The sequence below is a fragment of the Mobula hypostoma genome, chromosome 4 (genome assembly GCF_963921235.1).
Source record: "Mobula hypostoma chromosome 4, sMobHyp1.1, whole genome shotgun sequence".
Classification (NCBI taxonomy): Eukaryota; Metazoa; Chordata; class Chondrichthyes; order Myliobatiformes; family Myliobatidae; genus Mobula; species Mobula hypostoma.
This window is the reverse complement of record NC_086100.1, coordinates 136581560-136600522: the sequence shown is the minus strand read 5'-3', so window position 1 is coordinate 136600522 and position 18963 is coordinate 136581560. Positions and strand designations below refer to the sequence as shown.

General features: G+C 40.0%; 1 protein-coding gene across 9 annotated transcripts in view; it reads left to right on the top strand.

Annotated features, from left to right (window-relative positions):
- The window catches only part of gab1 (GRB2-associated binding protein 1), a 213452-nt gene that overhangs the window by 20207 nt on the left and 174282 nt on the right, over positions 1-18963 (top strand). Inside the window, exon 1 of one of the 9 annotated variants that reach the window (XM_063046588.1) lies at positions 7922-8805. The exons of the other annotated variants lie outside the window; for them this stretch is intronic. The gene's annotated coding sequence lies outside the window, so the exon portion shown is untranslated. Of the gene's footprint in view, positions 1-7921; positions 8806-18963 lie in introns of those variants that run through there. 9 annotated transcript variants of the gene reach the window in all.

Here is an 18963-nt window from a genome sequence, read left to right as displayed (position 1 = left end):
AGATCAGGGTGCTCAAATTGTCACTTTGCTAGACCTTTGACAGAGCTTGCTTTGTGTTCAAAGAGTCTGTGCTTCTCATAAATTAAGAAAATGCATAGACTATGTTGTGCTGGGATTCGATGTTACCATCAAGAAGATTACTAGAGTAGATTAAATGACTTGGAATTGGGAGGACAATAAACCACATCTTAAAAAAACTGTTCAGCAAATTGAAATTGGGCTGGAGTTAAGTGATTATTTTCAGAGTGGTTTGACTGATCACAGTTCAGTTCCAAGTACTGCTCGATGAAGGAATTCATGGTTTTCCTCTAGAAAGCAAACAAATAAGGAGCCAAATATGAAACTTCGATAAACCTTAGATAAGAATGCTATGTGCAGAATTGGGAAGGGATGAAGTTTCGGAAAGGATACAATACAGAATTACAGGGATGCTGGCTGCCATGAGGAAACGTACATTTGAAGAAAATGATTGTTTATTTTCATTGGAACAATATACTCATACCATTGTGGTTTTAAAAAAACAGCAAAAGATTGGGCCAGAGCAGGTGGAAGCAGCCTACATACAACCAGTTGTTGATGAGGTCAGGAGTAATATATTTTGTAAAAGGATTTGAAAGGGGTGGGGGAGAAAATAAACCTCTTTTTATGAGTGAAGCCTGTGGGATTCAAATCCAAAATGAATGACTAAAGTAGAATCAGTGAAGGAAAAAGATGATGATGGGTTATGGAGATAATAGTAATCAGAATTGTGTGCATAAATATTGAATACAAATAGTGAGCAAACATTTATTTTGCAATTTGGATGAAAGTTTAAGTAAAGATAATTACATCTACTACACGAGGAAAAAGTTGGGATATCTAGTTAGAAGATTAAATTGTCATTGAATTTGAGCTAATGCAATCTATTATGTAAAATGTAACCTTGGTATTTAATACATTCACTACAAACAGCAAATGGTGGAAACTTGGAACAGATAAATAATGATCAGTGGAGACAAATCTGGGTTTTGGATCTGGATTCTTGTTCTTTGGTTCTCCGTTTTGTATGAGACAAGTATGCTAACTCAACTGGGGAAAAGAGAGGAAGATAGAATTAAAATATCAAGTGTTAGAAGTTAATTTTAATTGACCAGTATGGAATTATTTTAATGTGCAAATGGTTTTGCTTTAACATCAATTATTTGTAGTGATGTTCTAGCCATGAAATTGAAAGTTTAGGAGATACATTAGTGATTTTTTTTATAGTTATGTGGGTTTGGATCAGTAGGTGTAATTTTTTTGATGCAATTTAAAACTTGGAAGTGTATATCTGTTGCTGTTTAGGTGATTAGAATATTGAACATTGAAATATGGAAAGTTAATTGCTGTTATTTGTAAAAATCTATATTGTAGCTATTCAGAATGGTCTGGCATTCTCTTTATTTCCCATGCCTCCACTTTCATACTATTAGGACATTTGGATTGGCATATAACAGGAAGCCAATTCATTTGGCCATCTCTGCCCTGATATGGCTGGAAATTTCCGGTCAAAATGGCACCTGCATACAACGCTCCTTCAGTCAACATCTTCCGGATAGATAACCTCACCATATATTTCACTTTTATGTCTTTTGCGTTTGTTTTTCACCTTGAATGTGATTTGCGATGGAGATCGTTTGGGTGTTCCAGTGCTCTGCAGTCTGCGAGGGGGTTCCAGGAGGCAGAGGCAGTGTAAACGAACTTCATGGTGGGAAGGCTGCAGGATGGTGCACGAGCCAATGTTCAACCCCATTTCTCTGATTAAAGCTTCCATTGTTCACGATTAAAGCAACGAGGGAGATTGAGACATCGAGGCAAGTGCAGCGGTGAATGCTTTGCTACGGAGCGGGGAGCCTGCCGCTCTGCCCAGAGTGTGTTGACTAGGATTTGTGCATTTTGGATATGGACTTGGACCTCAGACTTATAGTTTTTTATATTCTGTGTTTTTTCACCGGATCTTTCTCAGTTTTTTGTGGGGGTGGGGGATTTGGGGGTGAATGTGCTTGTTTTTTTGTGCAGGGATGTGGCGTTTTGGGGTTGATGATTGTGCTGCCTTTCTTTCCTTGGTTTCATGGTTACCCAAGGAAGAAGAATTTCAGAGTTGTATACTTTGGGCATAAATAAATGAACCTTAACACTTATCTGCAAAACAAATTCCAACAGGTCAGACAGTATCTGTGATGGGAGAAGCAGAATTAATGTTTCAGTTCAGTGACCACTGATCAGAATTTTTATTGGGCTGAAAAGCATCATGCTTTGCGGCCTTTTTCCACAATGAGCCATTACTGTGCATCTGTCTGCCCTGCCTGTTCCTCTCATCCCCCTCATCCCCACGATCTAACAAGTGCTGAGAATTCAAGGTCCCCTTTGTCACCAACATGAGATTATCTAATCATCGGCTTCTGCTTCTCCTTTCTCAATAGCTAAACCCTTCCCGGTGCCCGTCTAGGTTTGAATCTTGTTTCCCTGTGAAGCTGTTGTTCAGATTGTCTTTCCAAAGAGACAACATCTGCTCCTATTCTCAGATTCCCATTTAAAGTTTATGTTCTAATTACCCAACTTCAAGTGAATCTAGTAGTAAATATTATCCCCCTAGCTGTGGACTACTTTTCTGTATTGCAAAGTGAGTGATGAATCATCTCTCAAATAATCTTAATTCTTACTACTTTATCCTCATCCTCCATTTTGCCATTGCAAAGCACCTTCCACAGTCTTGCCCTCCTTTAGTGTGTTTAAATTGTTTTGATCTGCCACTGCAGCTGAAGGATTAACCATGGTACCCTCTTCTGCTGCCAGCCGTATGGTTTTGCCTTCACTTTGTTTGAGTCCATGTTATACTGTCATTTTCCAAAATTGCCTTTCTTTCCAACTCACAACCAACTGATTAATTCTCTTGTTCTTGTTTGCTGTTTTGCCCCTTGAGGATATCAAATATAAGTATGTTATCATTTTCTACATACATAATGACATCAACCTCTGCCTCCACTACCTTTATGCTGTTGGCTAAATTTTTGTAACATCTCAATTTTGCACGAGCTGCAGTCTGATCTACTTGCTACTTCCTGTCATACTTGCTACAAGTTCTATTGTCAATATTAATCCACTCTTGCTAATAAACAAGATTGCTGGAGCTCCCGCCGTGCCTTCAGCCTGAGATAAAATTGGAACTCCTTTTCTGTCATCAGGAGCGCTGACGTCCAGCTCCTGTTGCGTCACTCATGATTGCCCTAACCCGGCATATCTCTTCCTGAAATATTCAACGATGCCATTGCTGTTTTGAGATTTAACTGTTCAGCTGCTGCCCTGATTCTTTATCAGCTATACACACAGATTTCAAAACCCCTATGTTTATATCCTATCCCCTCCCTGCAGTTCCACATCTGGTTTAGTTTCCTTCCTGTTTCTGGAGCCCAGACCAATGACGACTCTGATCCTGGCCGTGACCTTTTATGCATTCCACCTTTGCCTGAGTAGCATTATTCTTGCCTTCAACTCTTTACAAGAATAAAGGCTTAATAAGACATTAAAAGATGCTTGTGCAAGTATCATTTAAGAACATTTTTAATCTATTTTGATAGGACATTGAAAGCATGTTGAAGCACTATTTTAATGCGACTCTTAAAGGTAGAAAGAATTCAGGAGCTGCAAGGAGGGAACTCCAAAGCTGAGGACCTTTGGTAACTAATGGCATGGTTTAAGTGACAATAAGATTTCGATGCACAAAGTATCATTTTAAAAAGTGCAACTATCTATGAAAGTTATAGGACTGCAGGAATTAAAAGGGACACCAAGGCTATTGAGAGGTTTGAAAACAAAGCTTTTCCTAATTGAAAGGCATTGTAGACAAACAGGATGAACAGTACTTGTGAATTAAGACACCAAAAGTAGATGATTCTAGTGTTTGAGAAGAATAAAAATGAGACACTGTCAAGAAGTTAACAGAAATTATCAAGTGTAAAGCTAATGGAAACATGGGTGACAGTTTGAGCTGTCAAGCCTGCACAGGCAAGCACCTCCCTGTCTCCGCCCAGCTAATAGGAGTCACCTGCCACTCACTTCCAACTCATCACCTGCACCCCATTTAATCTCAGCTCTATTCCCCAGCCCTGGTTCACTCATCCTGTCAGGAAATGCAGAGGAGGTGTGGCTGGTTTAATGGTATTTAAATGACTTTAATATATTTCAGCTGTTTCTGCATGTTTCCAATGATTGACGACATTTCTGCACATTAGTAAACTCCGTATAGGCCGTAGGGTGCTGCATAGATACAGGGATCCTGCAGGAAGTGAACACAGGCTTGTCAGCAAGTGTAGGGTAGGCTTGACCCAAAAGCAGGGAGGTGGAGATGATTTAGCAGTAAACTTTCTTTTACTAATAAACTGCAAAATGACAAGCCATGAGGGGCCACCAAACAAGCGAAAACAGATTCTAAGCCACAGGCAACAAGGTAACTGAAGGCTGGGAGCAACTGATGAGGCTGACTGGTTCACTCAGCTGTTGGCTAAAGTTGGCAGAGTCGGGTGATCAGTGGTGGAGAAAGGCACCTTGATTCTAGTACAGATACATTGTTGGAAGCTCATCTCAAGGTCAACAGATAGCAAACACTTTGCAGTGTTTTACTTAAATTGTCAGGGACTGAATGCTGGTGGCCATGGGGTGCAGTGGAGGTAGCAACAGAAGGCAATGTCTTCAGGTATTTTGTTCACCTGTTGGTTCCTCTGCTACTAGCTGCTGGAGAAACTTCCTGATTATTCTGATACTTGAGAAGAGTTTGCGACAAGTGGTGGTGCTTTGCAAAGTTTCACCATGCCTTCTCTACTTTTGGTTGCAGGATAACATAGTACTATGCAAGCATGCTTTTGTTTAATAGTGTGCATTTCTTTTGCTGTTTTTTAAAGTTGGGAATCTGGAGTTAGTTGTGGTGCTGTTCTCGAGTACTGTATTTAGAAACAAAATTCTATCCCATTCTTTGCTCTGGATTTTTGAAAGATTGCTTTTGCCCTAGGGAGTATAAACTATCCAATTTTGTAGGCCTCAAGTATAGTTAATAAGCCATATGGAGCGCATATAGTTGCAAAACCCAAAAATACTTTTTACAAACATGAGATTCTGCAGATACTAGAAACCCAGAGCAACATGCACAAAATGCTGGAGGACCTTAGCAGGCCAGGCAGCATCCATGGGAATGAATACACAGTCGACATTTCATGCTGAGAACCTTTTTCAGCGCATTAGCATTTGAGTCCTGATGAAGGGCCTTTGCCCGAAATGTCACCTGTTTACCTTTGTTCATCGATGCTGCCTGGCCTGCTGAGTTCCTCCAGCATCTTGTGTGCGTGTTGCCAGAATAGAAAGTGGGGGGGGGGGTAAGAGGATGGAGTACAAGCCAGAAGGTGATGGGTGAATCCAGGTGGGTGGGGGAGGAGGAATAAACTGGGAAGCTATTTACAGTGTTCTTGTTTCATTCAGGGTTTTGTTAAATGCATTCATTCTCGACTGAGTATTATGCTTGAAGCATTAAACTTGAAATTGCTTAAAGGAATGTAAACTTTTTTCTGTATGTTTGATATCTTATTGGAATTTAATGGCAGTGCAAGTCCTATTGATTTTGTTTTGGACACCTTATATTATTGAGATTATTTAACTGTTTGATTGTATCATTCAATCGGAGCTGTCAGTGCATTTTGCCAGAACCGAGGAATAAATGATGCTTGTATCTTTTGCTTTGCCTGTACTGGAGAAATGTGTTACAGAATCCTATAAAGACAGCGTGCAGTTTTTCAAGCAGCTAAGAGATTGCTGCAGTATATTTTTTAATCAGCCGAGTGCCCGGCAGTACTTTTCTGCTGGTCTTCATAATTTAATTTGCTGCTAGCCATGAGCTTGAATCCTGGTCCCAGTTTTCTGTTTGGTTGGTAGGTGATTACACAGGGTTGCTAACCTGGGGTCAATGGACTCCTTGTCTTAATGATATTGATCCATGGCATTAAAAAAAGGTGGGAACCCCTGGAAGGCTAGCAGGAATGATAAAGGGAGTGCACACTCCCACAAACCACCCACCCATCTATAGTCCCCACTCACTTTATTGGGAACGCGGAACCTCTAAAACTACAGTGAAAGCAAATCAAAAGTTTGTTTTCATATGCATAATTACTTCTATGCAAAGGTGCAGTTAAAAACTTAACTCGCAGTAGCATCACAGACGCATTTACTTATTGTGATACAACATGGAATAGGCCCTTCGGGCTGCGCCACCCAGTAAACGCCCCCCCCCATTTAATCCGAGCCTTATCATGAGCCATTCCACACACTCCACAATGACCAGTTAACCTACCAACCGATATGTCTTTGGACTGTGGGAGGAAACCAGAGCTCCCGGATGAAATCCACACAGTCACGAAGAGAATGCAGAAACCCCTTACAGTCAGCGAAGGGGATTGAACCAGATCACTGGTACTGCAAAGGGTTGTGCTAACCACCACGGTACTGTGTTGCCCAAGCATTAGATTAAATTATGAGGACACACAGTCCTCTTTTATTGTCATTTAGTAATGCATGCACTAAGAAATGATACAATATTCCTCCAGTGTGATATCCCAGAAACACAAGACAGACCAAGACTGAAAAACTGACAAAAACCACATAATTATAACATATAATTACAACAGTGCAAGCAATACCATAATTTGATGGAAGAACAGACCATGGGCACAGTAAAAAAAAAGTCTCAAAGTCTCTCGAAAGTCCCAACATCTCATGCAGATGGTAGAAGGGAGAAACTCTCCCTGCCATGAGCTTCCAGCGCCACAAACTTGCCAATGCAGCATCCTGGAAGCACCCGACCACAGTCCAACTCTCAGTCTGTCCGAAAACTTCGAGCCTCCGACACTGAGCACCGAGCAGCATCTCTGCCAAGCGCTTTGACCCCAGCCCAGCCGCCAGCAGCAGGCAAAGCCGAGGATTCGGGGCCTTCCTTCTGGAGATTCTCGATCACACAGTAGCAGCGGCAGTGAACCGGGCATTTCAGAAGTTTCTCTAGATGTTACTCCGTGCTTCTCACGTCCGTCTCCATCAAATCAGGATTGTGCATGGCCTCTATTTAACAAACACGCTATCGTTTCACCAGAGAGGCTGCGTGTGCTGTGTCGCGCCGCCATCTTCTCCTCCCTCTCCTATAAATAGCATTCACAAGCAAAATATAAATGAAACACCAATCAAATGCAATTGTGCAAGAAAGAACACAATTTAAAAAAAAATAAATTTTAACACAAAGTGAGAGTGTTACAAAGCTGAAGTGATTACGGCTTTGGCGGTTAGGTTAAGAACTGAATGATCGAAGGAAAATAGCTGTTCTTGAACCTGGTGGTGTTGGGACTTCAGGCTCCTGTAACCTTCTGCCTGATGGTAGCTGTGAGAAGATGGTACGCTCTGGATGGGGGGGGGGGGGGAAGCTTTGATAATAGGGGAGCCTTCTGAAGGCAGCACCTCTTGTGTAGTGTAGATACCACTGATGGTAGGCAGAGGTGTGCCTATGATATACTGGTCAAAATGGGTTCCTCTCTGCAACTTCTTACATTCTTGTGCTTTCAAATCACTGTGCTAGACCATGCTACGGCTGGTCATGATGCTTTCAATAGGACATCTGTGGAAGTTTGTTAGTGTCTGGTGACACTCTTAGGTATACAGATGGTAAGGGTATGGAAGGCTGTGGCTCTGGTGCAGGTCGATTGGAGTAGGCAGTTTAAATGGTTTGGCCGGACTAGATGGGCTGATGGGCCTGTTTCAGTGCTGTACTTTTCTGTGATTTCTGAGCTGATCAGTGCAGTGACTGTGTGATGTCGGGTGGGGTTACTGCGTACAGTGAACTTTGGTTAAAGTAGCTGTTCAATACTGCTTCTAATGCAGCAAAATTTTGCTGATACTCTTCCCCCTCCTTACCTACTTCTTCCCCTTGTTTGTCCTACTTGGCCACTCATGTAACAGTGGTAAGTCTACCAATACTGCAGTTTTCTTCATGTTCTACCAGTCTGCGAAATTATCCTTCACTTCTATCCACACCCAACAGTAAATTTAAGAACTAGTTTTTGGAAGTAGTTCTTTTTAAAATAACCTTGACAAATTTGAGTCTTTTTTTTAAAAAAAAGATTTCAAGGAGTTGAAAAGGCAAACAGGCTTTAATTTTTTTTCAACCATTAGAAATTAGATACTGTGAGAAAAAGGTTTGTTGTGTACATATTACGTAAGCGGCAGTGATCTTATTTTTGATTCTTTGCCCAGAACTGTTGGGACTGTTGTAACGTACAACTGTAAGCAAAGGCTTCTTAAGTGACAAGAATCCAAGTGCTTTGACTAAACTGGTTAGCAATGAGTGCAGCCTTCAAACTGGAATTGCTGTATCTACAAAACATGAGCAGTTGCTAGGGAAAATGGATTGCCCCCAAAGTGTTGGAATTAAGTGTGACTGACACAGCCACTTCTGTACGTTTAAACATCTGCTTGCAGATGAGATAATTTTGGTGTGGGATGGGAATTGGGTGTTAGTAATCGGAAGACACCATTTATTTGTGGCAGCTTTCTTTAAGTCCAAATAGTGAGCTAGATTTTAACAATCCTTTTTTTTAAATAGCATAGAGTATATACTGCACAGAAGGGAGCATCCACCCACATCCTGTACTACTTTGCTTTGGGAGTATTGTTAGTGAGCCATTTGTTTTCTCAGCAGTAAAGTGGACGCAAACTTTAACTTCGAATTCTCGTGTTGCAATTTGACTGGTTGAAATCTTTTGGGTAAGTTCATATTTGCTATTTTTTTGTTTGGCATCAAGTAAATGCTTTTTGATGTGTATTTCATCGATGTGACACACTTTCTGTCAAAGAAAGTACTGTAATTTTGATCAGGTACATTGCATTGTGTTAAAGTGCTGGTTTTCAGAAAGCTCTGCATTATTTTGTTTTTCTTTTCTAATTGAAATGAAGATAGTTGTCTTGTTCCAGTTATCACACGTGGTTCCCTGACCAATAAGAGTTCAAATGACGACCACAAAAACAATTTCATATTTGCAAGGTATTAGTGCATTTAATGGATGGTTTTAAAATAATGGAGTGAAACTTTAGTTATGTTGGAGTATGCTATCTGTAATTGTGGATAAACATCATTTCAAGATCTACACTTAGATAAGGAAAATGTTGTCTTCTCTCTGCCTTTTGATCATGCTCTAGGTGACATGAGTTACTTTTGGAGCCAGTAGTTCAGCTTCAACCTAACAACGATTAATTTACTTGTGGTACTTGCACATCGGAAGTTGTTTTGCACTCGCCATTGAAATTGTAGATTGTTGTTTCTGTATTTCTGTGACATTTTTGTTGTAATTGCAGGAGAAGATGTCTGGCACTTTTCATTTTTTTTGTGGGAGTGCTGTTGAGTTAATTGGATCTCTTGCAAGGATAACTTAGAACTGGCACAAGAGCCCTAAAGTTGATTCTGAAACTTTACTTGAATATAGCTGTTGTGTGTTAGAAAGCTGCTGAATATTGTGCTTTGTAATGACGTTGTTATAATATTGAAATCATTTGTGCTGTTGGTCCCGTTTACATGTGAATGCCAGTGATAAATGGTATTTACACAGTTGGTGTCCTTGACCTCAGCTTAGTGTGGTTTATACATCAGAGACTGCATTTGAAGTAGCAAGTACATGAACATAGAAAAGTACAACAAGTTAATGGGTCCTTGGGGCTGCTGTATCAGTGCTTACCATGGTCCCAGATTAAAGTAAACCCATCTGCCCACCAGAGGTCCATATCCTTCTACTCCCTTGTTCACATGTCTGTCTAGCTGGCTCTTTAAATGTTCCTATTGAATCTGCTTCTTCCATCTCCCCCACCAATCAGGCTCCCCCCACACCTTGTATAGTGGTGGTAGCGGCAGGGGTGGGGGGGGGAGGTGACATGGGGGTAGAGGAGCAAACTTGCCTCACAGATCTCCTTTAAACTTGCCCCCTTGAGGTAAACCTGTAGTATTTAATCTTGTCTTTCTGGGGGTGGGGGTTGGAGCTCTACTTTCCCTAACTATACCTCATAATTTTATGTACTTTCAGTTTGCCCCTCAGCTTCCGGTGCTCCAGAGAGGGTGAAAAACACGTCAGTGGGGGAATTAGAAACTTGAAACACAGATGGCTGTTCGGCCCTTCATTTTAATATAAGTGCAAAGGAGGTTGAGAAGTTCTGTCATAAAGGGTATTTTTCTAGTGGGAATGTTAACAGTATGTTTTTTTGTTTTGGTTTCCTTTTTATAATTTTTGCCTGCATGTGGATAATGCTCATTGTTTCTTTGTCCCTTTAAAATTATGCATGGTTCCTCTCCTGGATCGATTGCATTCCTTTTGGGTGTTCTGACAATAGTGTTGTGTTTAGTGTTTCAAGATTTTGACCTGTGAATAATGAAGTCAACGATATGAAATGAGCAATTGTAGCACTCTCATGATCATGTTCCCTTTTGTATATTTCTAAATGAAGATTGCAGGAAGGGTTCCAAAATAAGTCTTAGCAGAAGTCATATCCATCAAAAAGCAGGCGCCAACTTGTTCCCATATCCTGGAAGGATCATTACAGAGTTGGTCTATTTAAAAAAAAGTGTCTTTCCCTCATCTCTTCCCCTCATGCTCTTCAAGCAGGTTTTGACCAACGCCAGCTGAAAAGAGCAAAGGATTGACACTGCCAAACGATGTGCCACAAACCACTTACTGCACCTTTGAGATTTGATAATAAAAATTATCATCTCTCTCACTGGGGCTGAGTGCACTGGTCACTGTCTCAGGTTTGCAGTGTAGATTGCTATTAATTTATTTAATCTACTAAATTGTTTGACTTTTGAATTGAGTACATTTGGAGTAATTTGTTCAGTTCTGAAATCTTCAAGAGTCTGACATTGGGGGGAGAGGGAGAGATGGATGGATGGATTTTTTTTTGTCCTTGCACACATGCTTTCAGAGAAATGAAGTTTGGGTGAAATATAAACTCTCAAGCTGAAGCAGATTGAAACTTCCATGCCAAGCAAACGAATGAGTATGAGTACATTAAGACTTATTCATCAGTTATGATCAACAGAAAAAAAATTGACACATGCTGACTCTGTGACGTAACAAGATCAGCAATAGAATTTTGTATGCTATTCTACCCATGTCAGTGTCACAACTGACATATTGGTTTTCCTGTTTAAATTCATTTTCATAATATTTATAGTAATTCTGAGTATTCCTGAGCGAGTAGACCACACAAGAAATTATTAGCCATCTTTTTTTTACCTTAGTTGATAGTTGACCTTGAATTTCCCATAAACATACAACTACCTCACACTTCGTTCTGATTTAATAAAGAATGGGACTTTGCTCTATTATATATTACAATGTACTGCTGCTGCAAAACAACAAATTTCCGACATCCGCCAGCAGTATTAAACCTGATTCTGAATCTGTTCAATTTTTAATGAGGCAAGTATCATCTTGACACTTTCGAATGCAATCTGAAAATCTTGATTTCATTCTATTTTCTTCAAGAGCCACTAAATGGAACCTCCTTGATTTTTGCTACTTTTTATCATAACAACCAATTAGAGTTGGAATAAATTATGCCAATTATTTCTCATGTTCGGCACAAGAATAACTAATTCTGTAATGAAATGAAGGTTTTTCATTTTTTCCCACACTGTAACGTGATCACCATGGTTTTGTTATTTTTTTTTGAAAGTTCAGCTGTAACCTGATTAAAGTGCTAACATAAAGGTATGCGGGTAAACTCACCAAATCAAAGCTAATGAAGGGTAGAAGCCATGGAAAGCAGGACGTCCCAAGTTTAATTCCCAGCCTCTAGCGTGTTAGCAGATCTTGGTTACATCTAGAGATCTTACAGTTTTCCTTTGCTCTTCTGTGTAAGGTAGAGAGATGAGATGTTTATCCCATATAATTACTATTTAGAGATGTATGGTGAGAACTTAGTGGCTGATTAACTTATATTGTAATGCCTTTTTGTTGATACCGCCACATGGATGCAAGGTGACCAGTATCAGTAGAACTGTTTGGCAAGGAATTATTGCCTTCTGGGTGGGAAAACAATTGGTGAAGATCAAAGCAGCTTCTTATTGTTGGTAGGCTAATAAAGAGATTAGTTTGAGTGCTCTTACTTAGAGCTTCAAGTCACTCATATACAGTTTATAAGATAAGTTATGAAAATCCATTGGTCCAGTTCAAACTGTAATGCATGAAGATATGGGGATCATGTTATTTTCTTCTTTTCGTTTTCACTTGGTGGGGCTGCCAAAGTTCTAATACAATGGGTGAACTTTTACTTAATTCCCTGACTGATGATGGTGTTGGTTAGAGGCAGAGAGAGTGAGGAAAATGCTGCAGACCACCCACTCTTTTCAAGATGTAGCTAGTGTCAGGGGCTAGAAGTGTGACATAGAAACTGTTGTAATCTAGTTGAACTTCTTGAACACATACTTTCTGACTTTGATTGGAGCAAGAAATTTCATAGAACAGAGACCAATCCTTCCAGTAAATACTCAGCATGAAATGTGAATTGCTTATACAGCTGTTCGTGGGATGTCTCCAGAGATGCCCAAACCAAGTGAACTATATACTAATAACCAAGTGAATTATTTGGTGAATATTTTCTCTTACCAAGGTTGTGACAATCTGAAATGGAGACGTACAAGATGAAAATAAGTTCTTCAGCCTATCTATTCAGTGCTAGCTACTAAATATCCATCTACATTAATCCATTTACCAGCATTTGGCTTGTAATCTTTTATGATTTAGTAATTCGAATATAATTATAAAATGTTTGAATCTCTTCTCCATCACCCACTTAGACATTGTGTTCCAGACACCAACCACTTGAATGGAAAAATTCTTCCTCAGATCCCATCCGAACCTCTGCCTTGAACCTCTGCCTTAAACCTGCCCTCTGGTTTTAATCATTTCCCCTACTCTGAAAAGTTTCTCTTCGTCTTCCTACATATGCTCATCAAAATTTTGGATATATTGGTTATATGGTCCTCAATCACCTCTCTCCAAAGAAAATAAACTTCTTGTGAATCTTCTCTACTGTAATCACATGCTTTCCATAGTGTGGCTCCTAGAACAGTGCATTTCTCCAGCTGTGGCCAAATAAACACACAGTATTGTACCATAACCTCCCTGCTCCTATATTTCATGTATCTTCTAATGAAGACGAGCATCCTATAATTCACCTTTACCACCCTATCTGCAGTGGTACCACCTTTTCAGATCCCTCTGTTCTTCAGTACTCCCTGGGGCTAAATATTTTAGCATTTTGTCACTTGATAAAACCCCCACAGTATGAAGAAAAGTACAACTTTTACCATCTGATGACAGCAGTGATCACTTTTTTTTTGGGGGGGGGAGGCATAATTAGGCAAGAATAATGGATGTTTCCTATTGCTTTGTTCCAACAACATACCTCAGCTCCACGATTTCCTGTGTTTTGCTGAGTGCCATATCCTCTTGCTGCTTTCCACACCACCTTATGTGGTATAACTTGACCTCACAGAACAAGCTTTATCTGTTCTTCACCCTAAGCATCTGCTTTCTGTGTGCAGATCACTCTCCACTGCCTTCTTCCCTTCTCCCTACTGCCTTCTCCAGTCCCACTTCACCTGATTATGCTGGATTGTGATCCTCACCCGTGGTGTCTGCCTGCATCAACCCGATTTGAAGAAAATTGACATTTCGGGGGAAAATTGACTATAGTCTTAACAGATTTAACAATGTCTTAAGTTTTAAATTTATTGTAAAATGAAGGAAAATAAACCATTTGCTGGTACTGTACTAAGTTTTTTTTTAACTTGAGGTCAGCAGCTTTATTCTAATGCAGTGGACCCCAACCTCTGGGCCGCGGACCGATACAGTGCCGTGAAGCATGCAGGGGTGCAGCGGTGGCCGGAACGCACCCAGCACATCTTTAAGAAAAAAAGCCGAAATAAACAAGCTAACTAATTAGGTGCTGCCCGGCACATAAATGTTGACCCAGATCAGACGTGACGCAATCGGCTCTGATCTGGGCTGACATTTATGTGCCAGGCGGCACCTAATTAATTAGCTTGTTTATTTCGGTTTTTTTCTTAAAGATGTGCTGGGTGTGTTCCGGCTACCACTGCACCCCTGCGTGCTTCGCAGCAATGTATCAGTCCGCGGCCCGGAGGTTGGGGACCACTGTTCTAATGAACAAGGTTACAGTAATCTAGCCTGTTGGAGTGGAGTATTAATGCCTTTCAGCTCGTCAGCCTCTGAGTATACTTTGGGGACTGGTGGTGAAGTGGGAGGTCTGGTGTGCCAGTATCTGCCCTCTTTTGCTCTCTCAAAGTTCAATGACACCACATTGCAGTGATAGGTTCAAGAGATGAGCAAATCCTGCGGCTGGGGGTGGGAGGACAGTTAGCAAAGTAGCTGGAGCTCTGGAGCTTCTCTGTGGAACTGAGAACCAGAATTAAATATGACCCAGCTCTGTCTAACCTCCCAATGGCCTGCTGCGTTCACCAGCAACTTTGATATGTGTTGCTGCTCCCAGTGGCTGTACTGTTTTGGTACAAATTTGAATCCACAATTTGAAGCTGAAAGATCGGTGACTGATATTTGTGTCCATTGTCTATCCATGCTGATTGGAAAGCAAATAGACTCTTTCTTCTCTGATTTAAGAATTTCTTTTATCTTCCCTACTCATCTCCTGGATTGTCTGCATCAATGTACTTGAAATTGGCTTTTACTTCATGAAGACTCCAGGGTAAAATATGGTAACTGAGGCATTGATTATTATTGTTGAAGTAAGTGCTGTATGTCGAAGGGTACTCTGGACAGTTTTACTACTCCCTAATCTGTTGCATTATTAGCACACGGTGTAAAAGCTGGCTGATAGCATTAATCATTTTTTTTCATTTCCTGGTGGTGCTCTATCAAAAAAAAATTTATTGTGTGAAGTGCTCTCACTCAAGTTATTTCTGCTTTTAGTAAATGATTTTAACATATAAAATGGATTGGTGGAGTTGCTGCTTCTCAAGGATAAAATTATTGGTGAGACTCCTGATCCGCCCTAGAGGAGAGCTGTGTGCATCTCTAAAGAATGCTTGAATCACAAAGCAACAGTTTGCATTTATATAATGTCTCATAAAAGCATTTAGCAGCAATAAAATCAGAATAAAACTGGGAATTGAAAGAGCTAAGGGGTTGGGGTGGAAGAATCTAAATGCTTGGATGAGGTTTATATAGAGCTTAATATCAAGAGTTCCTTGATGGGTAAAGATAGAGCTTGATGATCTGGTGATGGTGTGCATCAAGATGCTGAATGAATTTAAACACCAGAATAAGAATTTCTATGTGCTGGATAGTGAGGTGACTGTTACCAAGGATAGGATTGGCTGCAAAGAGCAGTATTTTAACATGATTGAAACACAGGTTGAGTAATTCTTATCCAAAATCTTCGGCGCTGGAGGTGTTTATGGATTTCAGATTTGTTTGGATTTTGGAATATATAATGGGTTGTGATCGCCATCATTTCTGATGCTGAATTTGTATCAGCAGTCTGTCTTACACTTGTTCATCACATGTATGTGCTTGATGGTATGATTATTACATACCATTACTAGAATAAAAGTAAAATGTGTGCAGGGTAACAAAATCAGCACAGCAGCATTGGGAGAATACCTCAATCAGCTGTTGAACAACAACAAACAGCAGGATCTCAGTCTCCATTTACTCCGTATCTTGATTAAAAAGTTACAGTATTTGTATTTAATATTTTTAAATGTTTTATCCAAGCTACAAAAACAGTCAGCATTGTAGACTTGTTCTGATGTTAGATTTTCATCAGCAGTGATCTTTCCAGACTTGTCAATGAATTTCTCTGCTGTTTCGTGATCAGCAGATGCTTTATCTTTAAATTTTTATAAATCTTAAAAAAAACTTAATGCCATGCCTTTTCTTGTATTTCTGTAAAGAGCCTACTGAATATTCACAATTACCTTCAATTTTCAGTTTGTTATAATTGATCTCGTTTCATGATCAGCATACCGTTAAGTGCCATATGTTCACTCAGGCGCTGATTAATTAATTCTTTCAATACACGATCGCGATATCCATTTTTTGCTTTATGTAGTCCTTTGCTATTTTTCATTAACTTCTGTTCATTGCACATGTGAGGTCTGTAATGAACAGAGACCTGTGCATTGCCTGGGAGCATTTTCAGTGCCTTGTGGAATTTGTGACGTCATGTCAGCACTCAAAAAAAAAATTCTGATTCCGAAGGGTTTTGAATTTTGGAATTTCGGATAAGGGGTGCTCAACCTGTAGTGGAATCTGCGATGGTAATGGTTTTGATGTACACTTCGACACCTAGACAGAGGTAGTCTCAGGAATATACTACAATGTAAAATTAGTCTGGTTTTTGTGCTGGTCGGTAATGAAAAATTCACAGAATTGGAATCACTTGGTTGCTGTGGAGATTGAGGTTGTGACTGGCTGACAGACTGAAGCTAGGTGGAGAGGGGAGAGGAATTGATGGTAGTAGAGAAAGACTTTTTCCTGGGTCAAAAATGGCAAGTACTGGGTGGTACAGTTTTAAAATGATTGGAGGAAAGTATAAGGGGGTGTTAGAGGTAAGTTTTTGTTACAGAGTGGTGGCTGCGCGTGAAGCCCTGGGGCGGTTGTAGTGGGATATTTAAGAAACTGTACTGTGCTCTTGTGTTTTGTGTTAAATGTAATTAGTAAGTTCGGACTTCCAACCTACTGGCTGATTCTAGATTGGAGATTATGAAAATTTTGAGAGATGTGGTTGGGATGTTGAACTGCTGTTATCACAAAGCTGACTGTGGAAAATCTTGCCAAGAGGATTTGTGGATGATGAGGAAGCCAAACATGGAAGCTTCAGGAGCTCTAAGAAAGTGAAACCACTGGAGGGGAATACAAATTGGTGAATGATACTGAACTGATAGCTCAATATTAGAGAGACAGAAATTAGGCAGGTGGAAAATGTACCACAATCACTTGATGAGAAAAGGGATGAAAGGGTACAGAGAGTCAGGTTGTAGTTTCAGTAAGATCAACCTTATTATTAAATGCTGGACACACAAAATGCTGGAAGAACTCAGCAGGTCAGTTAGCATCTATGGAAAAGAGTACGGTCGACTTTTTGTTGACTAAGCTTTTCCATAGATGCTGCCTGGCCTGCTGAGTTCCTCCAGCATTTTGTGTGCGTTGCTTGGATTTCCAACACCTGCAGATTTTCTCTTGTTTTTTTAAATGCTGGGGCAGGTAAGAGAGACTGTGATACCTGCTCTTGCTCCCAGTTTGTCTTTTTATATGTATGTTACAACAAAAGATGTTTTCTGTGACTTAGAGAGCTGATTTGGTACCCAAGGAGGTACATAAAGTTTGGGAGAGATCTGTTGATCTTTTTTTTCTGTTTTATACGCTTTAAAATATCAAGATTACAGGTAGCCTAGTGGTCCGTAGAAAAAAATTTCAGTGCTTAGAACTAATGTTTTAAAGGGGTCCTCTTCCTAGATTTTGGCTGTAAACAGAACCTGTGCTCTTTATGCAAGTACCTTAGTCAATGAGATTAACAACTTAAGTACTTGTTCAGCAAGTAAAATATTTTTGGAACGAGCAGGTTAGATAAATGTTTTGTGTATATTTTTGTGAGATGTAGTCTTTTGAGTAACTGATGCTTTCTCATTTTATAGAATTGCCTTACTTGTAACAACAGAAATAGTTCAAAGATGAAAGCTCTTAATTAGCTTTTTTTTCGGATAAAATGAAGACACCATCTGAGAGTGAATTTTAAAATCTTTTTTTCTAATGTGCTGATCAATATTTATCCTTCCCAACAGAAGACAATGCAGTCAGTTATCCTGTTGCTTTATGTGGTTCCTTTTATATTTGTAAATTGGCTGCTTTGTTTCTCCAAGTTACAAGTAGCAGCACTTTTCTTAAATCAGCTGTAAGGTACTATAAGGCATTTGTAAAGTTATGAAAGGCAGTTTATGAATAGAGTACTTTATTTACATCTGTGGAGCTCCTATATCTATAAGATGTGAAAACAAGAGTGCTGTAATTAATCTCCTGTTGCTCTCAAACTAGAGATGGAGACGCTGTTATTTTGTTGATTCTTTATTTCTGATCGTGGGAGAATTACACGCATACTGGCTTCCAGCCACACATCAAGGAGTCTCCACATTGGCATGGATAAGAGATGGATTGGATGGAGAGTTTTTGACAACAATATTCTAGTAAGATTGATGCATCTTTATTCCTCCTTAGAATTTGAAATTAGCTTTCTTAATTATACTACTTATACCTTTGTTCATTCAATCCCTGCCTGCTGTTGTAAGATGCTACTTTTCAGATAAATAACTTTTTCTGCCTGACACAGGAGATGGCAAATGTTGGACTTGGCAGCTAAATATAAACTGCTGGAGGAATCGGCAGGTCAGGCAGCTTCTGTAGAGACAAGGCGATGGTTGGTGTTTCACGTTGAGACCGTGCACCACGACTGAGGAGAGGGTAGAGGAAAGTATGTGGCGATGTAATGGAGGGGTAGAACCGAGGCTGGTAGGCAACAAGACAGCCACACATGAGAGAGGAGGAACGACAGGCAAATGGAAGCAGGTGGGGAAAGGGTGAGACGGGCAGTTTTGGTTCATTGGAGAATCAAACTGTTATTCTGGTTAGTAACTAATTATTGTTTTGGGGATTAGCTAGTGTATTTGAGACAATCACACACTAGCCAAGAGTTTGGCATAATATTCATCTGGGTAACCATGAATTCTGAGCCTAAAGAAATAACACAGTAGATTATTGACATTTAAAAATGTGGGAGATAGGCCAATAACTAACCTACGCTTGTTTTTAATGATTTGCAAGTTACCAAGAATACCTT